Below are 6,420 nucleotides of genomic sequence, written 5' to 3' on the forward strand. Positions count from 1 at the left end.
GGAAGGACAGATCGTGAAGCTGAGACTCCAATACTTTGGCCACCTCATGAGAAGAGAAGAATCCTTGGAAAAGACCCTGATGTTGGGAAAGATGGAGGGCACAAGAAGGGGACGACAGAGGACAAGATGGTTGGACAGTGTTCTCGAAGCTACCAACTTGAGTCTGACCAAACTGCGGGAGGCGGTGCAAGACAGGAGTGCCTGGCGTGCTATGGTCCATGGGGTCACGAAGAGTCGGACACGACTAAACGACTAAACAACAACATTAGACCACATGGGAAACAGGAAACAGGGTTTTTTTACACACACACAAAAGAACACATCAACAGATCAACAATCTATAGATCAATAGATAGATATGGAAAGGGATGAGGCTCAGTGGTACATCTGCTTTGAATGCCAAAGATCTGAGTTGAACCCTCTGATTCTCCAGTGGGGCCAGGAGAGACCCCTGTCTGAAACATGGGAGAGCCACTGCTAGTCAGTGTACAGTACTGAGCTAGATGGCGTGACTCGGCATACTATATATGAACATATAGAGCTGTCAACCAAAGCCTCAAATGCCTGCTAAAATGAATAGTCTTGGTCATCCTGCAAGGTGCAAGCAACAATTGAGCCAGCCAGTTCTTCTCCTAGGAGGGGACTGTCAAATCTAGGTGTTCTCAAATACTGTTTATTGCATTCAAAGTTGGGCACAAACTGCACAATGAACCTCATTTCTTTTAAATCAGAGCCAGGGAATGTGTCTCCAACTCCCATCCGTCCCAGCCAGCCTGGTCAATGATCAGGGATGGTGGCAATTGGAGTCCAATAACGTCTGGAGGGCCACATTCCCACCCCCATTTTAATTCCAAATTACAAGGGCCAGCATCCAACAAATATCTCGTCAGAGCAAGGATTTCCAGTGCTTGCTGCTGTTGTTATTGGGAGTTGCTTTATTTATTTTTAATGAACGGCACATGTTTTGGAGATATGCGTTATAATATAAAATATCTTACATATAGTATAAAATATTTTAAAAGGTTCCAAATTCTTTTGAGATGTTTTGTGTAACAAGCGACTAACAAATTCAATAAATTAACAATTTGTTCCTTGTAACTAAAAACTTTAAAAAGTTACAAACCAAAAAATACTAGATCACTCAACATGTTTTTCCCTGAATAATTTTCAGGTGACTTCCTCTTAATCTGTTGAGCATCACATTTTTATTCAGATTCAGAGACCTGCAAAAGAAGGCTCCTCAAACACTGTGTGGTGACTAATGTCTTGCAAAAGGTCAAAATGATAATGCCTACATAATTTTGTGGCCTGCCACTGAAAAGTACAGCTAGTACTTCCATAACTCAGAAGTGCACACAGGTGTCTTGAAAAACACTCCTGATCTTATGTGGCCTTGTGTGAATCCACATTGGATTATGGTTACAGGTGTAGGTAGTTCCAGCCGAGAAGCTATTAAGAACATAAGAAGAGTCTGCTGGATCAGGCCAATGGCCCATCTAGTCCAGCATCCTCTTCTCACAGGGGCCAACCAGATGCCCTAATGAGAAACTCAAAAGCAGGATTCAACCACAAGAGCAAACTTTTCTCCTCCTCGGCTTCCAGCAACTGTTCTTCGAAAGCATTGCTGCCACTTGACTGTGGAGGCAGAAAATAAGCTGTTGAGGCTAGTAGCCATTGATAGCCTTCTCCTCTTCCATGAATTTGTTTAATCCTCTTTTAAAGCCATCTAGGTTGGTAGCTATCACTGCCTCCTGCAGGAGTGAGTTCCAGTTTAATTACCGGTATGCACTGCATGAAGAAGTACTTTCTTCTCTATGTCTTTCAACATTCAATTTCACAGGATGTTCAGGAGTTCTAGTGTTGGGATGGTTGGAGAAACTCTTCTCTTTAAATTACTTAATCCGGCTTTTGCCAACCTGGTGCCCTCCAGATGTTGTGGACTACAATGCCCATCAGCCAGCACAGCCATGGAGGGCACCAGGTTGGCACAGGCTGGATTAATCTGAAACAGATATCCAATACCTCAGTCACTCCCTCTCTAATCTATCTCCATTTGAATGAGGCAAGACAAGCCTTTGGCAAACAGACTTGAAAGCGAAAATACATGGCGGAGACTCGCAAGATCTGAGCCACGGAGTGTTCTTGACTTTGCCCTCTCAAAAGTTAGCTGCCTTCTGCTGCAGCCTAAGAGCTACGAGGCCGCGTGCCAACAAAGACAGGCAAATCAGCTGCACTTTCACTTTTCTTGCCATTATGCATTCACCCTCCAAAATCCCCACAATTCTTCCTCCTCACACACACACTCACAACAACCCTGTAAGGTAGGCTAGGCTGAGAAAATGTAATTGGCCCACAATTATTCCAGGAGCTCCCCAAGCACACTGAGATTTCAACAAGCAAGGCTATGACTTGGGAGGTCCAGGTTCAGCTCCCTGAGTATGGATGACCCTGAGTCTAACATACCCAACCAACCTCACAGGGGAGCTGCGAGGCTTAACTGAGAGGGTGAGAGAACAATCCAGGGTTTGTTAGAGGAATTAAGTAAAAATAAAAACCTAACAGTAGAATTCAACTTTGTGCATGAAAACCTTTGTTCCTGCATTGCAGGGGGTTGGACTGTTATCCTTGGGGTCCCTCCCAATTCTACACTTCTAGGATTATTCTGGAACCAAAAAAATATACATGTATCTCTCCATGCAGGTATTTAAAGCGTTGACTAAGGGCTGGTTTTGGATTTTAATCCATTGCTGCATTGTTTAATGGTTGAATTGTTTTTAGCCCCACTTGATTATATGTGTGTTATGGTTTCTTGGACACCACGCTGAGATCCCGTAGGAAGAAGGGGAATATAGAAAAATAGCAAAGAAACAAACTTTTCAGCCCACAATTTGACATGCATTTACCTGGGAGAAAGTTCCACTGAACAGAACGAGCATTATTTCTGAGTAAACATACCGTACTTTTGTGCTCTGAAAATGTCATACACACACCACAGAGTACACTTTAATAAACTAAAACCACAAATGATGAATTGTATGTAGTTAAAGAGGTGAAATAAGCTGAGGAAAGTCTTACACATATTTCAATCCTTCCTAAAATCTCTATTGCTCCCTCCCCCCTCCAAGGTGGCAAGAAACAGGCTTTTCCCATGGGGGGAGGGAGATCAGGATTTATTGAAATTCTACATCCCCATTTTGAACAGGAATAGCAGAGAACAACTTGTAGGCGATAGTCATAAAGGGCTGTGCATTATTTAAAAAGCAATGGAGTAAGTAAATCTCCTTCCTGATGCTCGGGGCATCTGAAAAACAGGAAGAATCTCACCTGGCCTCCTACCTTGAGCAATGCAGAGCTAGCGGGGACCAATCTTTGCCCTTCCTTTAATTTTTATGCACTCTTCTCAATCTCCAGTAAAAAACAACTCCTGCCTGGAAAACATGTAGCATGCAAACATGCATATATATGAAGAAGCCGCTCTCTGCCCACTAATCCTGAGCACCCAGCGCCACTGAGCCCTCACAGGGGCAGCTCTAATCAGATGTTGCCAAACCTTTAAATTAGCTGTGGTTAACAATAAGCTCCTACCCACCTGTCCCTGAGCCTTTTAAACCCTTTATCCCATCAAATGCCTATTGTGGCGGCCGGGGGGGGGGGGGTGTTTGCTGCATTGTGCCCCCGCCTGCCCCTAGGCCTGCTGCTGTGACAATGGCTGTTGTGAGGGCGGCAGGCAGCACAGATCCCTTCCCTGCTGGCCGGACAAGCCACTCCACACACAATATGACTCACGGATGGTGACAATGTGAGTCTGCAAAGGCCCAGCTGGGGAGGACTGTAGCACCACTGTCCGCGGGGATGGACGGCAGCCATACAAAGGCAACGTGGATCTCCAAGCAGCCAGCCATTCTTCACACCCGTGCAGGCTCCGGCTCTGTGAGGCGCCCAAAAGAACCTCACAAGCGGCATTTCTGCTTCCACACACAACCTCAAAAGAAAACTTCACTGAAAACCCCAGTGAAGTTAAGAGGGAGCTCTGCATAAGCAACACATAGTGGGAAGGGTCTGCCAGATGTGGGCAGAAAAGGGAGGGGTAACCAAGGGGTCAGACCTCTATAAGCGACAGGGAAGAAATGGGTAATCAGCATTCCAGGAAGCATCTATTTATTTAATTATGTTTTGCTGCTGCTTATGGGCCCCCATTGTTTCATGTATCGCCTTGGGCTCCATGAAATGCTCCCTTAAACCATGTCAGTTACCAAGAACCACTGAAGGGAAATTTCGTTAATTCTAGGAAAGAGGGGAGGGCGAAACCATCCAACATCCTAAAGACGGCCTTTCCCCATGGCACTGATTCTCGCCTCCTACACAGCTGAGGTCCCTCCAGGAAGACCAGGCCACTTTCTAAGGTGTGATTTGAAAATATCCCTCCGCCGCTGGTCCTGCATCAGGTCCATCACGAAGCCGGACATCAACATTCAAGGCACACACAGAGAGGACGCAGATCAAAAGACCTCAGAAGCGCAGCCCGGCGGATCTCGCCCACCCACGAGACCCCGACGGGTCTTACACCCAGAGAGAGAGAAGCAGCAAGGGGCCGAAGGGAAGTAGAAGGCCTCGTCCAAGTCGAAGGGAGAGCGACTCTCCCGGAGGCAGCGGCGCGAGACAGGAGCACGCCCCGCCGCCTCCTCGCACTCTGGGGCGGGCTAGGGGAGGCAGATCGGCCGGCCTGCCACTTCCCTTCGGCTTCTTTTCGGAAGCCTTACGTGGGAAAGAGCACTTTGGTGAGTGTGATGCACTCCCCCCCCCGCCGCGCAACGGCTCTTCCTAGTCACTTGAGTGGAATATCCTCCGAGTTCCCACCCACCTACAAAGCGCCAGAAAAAAGGCGTGAGGAAGGATGGGCAAGTCTCCCCTTTCCAGGCGGCCTGCGAGGAAGCGGGGGCACGAACCTTTAGTTCCTTCCAACGCACAGCAGGGCGGGAAGGAATCTGCGCTGCTCACCTCTCTCCAGGCTCCGTGTTGCCTCGGCGGCCCGGCTGGTCTCGGCGAGCCGCTGTGGGGTTATTCCATGCAGCGGGAGAGCCCCGGGGGACTCGGGGCCACAGGGCCGGCGGAGAATGCAGCTCCGAGGGCCGGAGGGTCCCAGGAGCGGGGGCGGAGTTCCAGAGATGCAGCAGGAGGAAGGCAGAGGGCGGGAGGGGCGCTCGGGCAACAGCGGCGGGTCCCGGGGGCGGGGAAACAATGTAGCCGCCGCCGCCGCCGCGAACGTTCCGATTTCGAACGCTGCCGGCTCCCTTTGGAACGTTGGCGCCGCCGGAGTTCCAGGCGCGTTGCTGCAGCCTCGGAAGCGGCGCGGTGGCTGCGAGAGAAGGAGCGGCGCCGGAGGCCCCTGGCGAGGAAGGCGCTCGTCCTTCGCGTCCCACGACCGCTTGTTCTCGTTCCGCGCCCGCGCCCCAGCTTCAGCGCCGCCGCCGCCGGGAACCTCGCAGGGCCTGGCTGCGGAGAGAGAGGGAGGAAGCCCGGAGCGATCCTACAGCGCCTGCGCCGCCCCAGCTCCTTCCTTCCCACCATCGCCCGCCCAACCCTCTCGGCAGCAGGTCCCTCCCAGCCGGCGGCGGAGAGAGCGCACCACCTGCTGGCCGCTAGGAGAAGCGGAGGTGCCAGACCGGCGCGCTCGCGCTCTCTCTCCTTGAGCCGCTACGGTGGTGGCTCGGGGAACAAGCTTTGCGGCGGGCTGCGACAAAGTGCGGGGTTGTTACTGGGAATAGAATATTTTGTGCTGCAACCGACTCCGTTGTGCTCAGAGTAGACCCGCTGAAATGAGTGGGCATGCATTGGTCCTGACCATTCATTTCATTGGGTGCGCTCTGAGTGTGGCTGACTCACGAGATACCTCTTGTAAGTGACTTGGAATAAATGGTTGATCAACAAGCCAAGGAGCTTCTATTTATTCAGTTATGTTTTGCTTATTATTATTTATTTCCTAAAATCTATACACCACTTGATTGTTAAAAAACAAAACAAAACTCAAAGCAAAATAAAAAAATTCCTTCAGTAGCAGCTTAAAGACCAACTAAGTTTTTATTTTGGTATGACCAACATGGCTACCTACCTGTAACTAAAACTCAAAGCAGTTTACAAAGAGAACAAAACAATAAAAATATCAGTGAAAAAACCTGTTTAAAACATTCAAATTCCCTGGCACAACAAATCCAGTTCTTCTTTTTTTAAAAGGGGATTTATTGTAGTTGGAAAAGTGACAAGCAACTTCACATTTATGTGTATTTGAGCCACGTGCAATTGTGCCTGAAGTAGCACAAAAAGGGGCAAAAGCAGCCCTAAAAGAGCATTTAAAAAGACATGTGAAAATAATATCTAGCAATCCCAGGAGCCTTAGCACCAAGCTTTGAGGCCTGTGGATAC

The 6,420-nt window shown here is 49.1% G+C and overlaps 1 protein-coding gene across 3 annotated transcripts in view; it reads right to left on the reverse strand.

Annotated features, from left to right (window-relative positions):
- CSK (C-terminal Src kinase) overlaps positions 1–5,541 on the reverse strand; it is a 74,452-nt gene extending 68,911 nt beyond the window's left edge. For 2 of the 3 annotated variants that reach the window (XM_035112428.2, XM_035112431.2), the window contains exon 1: positions 4,999–5,541. The gene's annotated coding sequence lies outside the window, so the exon portion shown is untranslated. Of the gene's footprint in view, positions 1–4,946 lie in introns of all 3 variants that reach the window. The other variant, XM_035112427.2, reaches the window with a different exon arrangement.
- Positions 5,542–6,420: the final 879 nt, after the last annotated feature.

The sequence above is a fragment of the Zootoca vivipara genome, chromosome 9 (genome assembly GCF_963506605.1).
Source record: "Zootoca vivipara chromosome 9, rZooViv1.1, whole genome shotgun sequence".
Classification (NCBI taxonomy): Eukaryota; Metazoa; Chordata; class Lepidosauria; order Squamata; family Lacertidae; genus Zootoca; species Zootoca vivipara.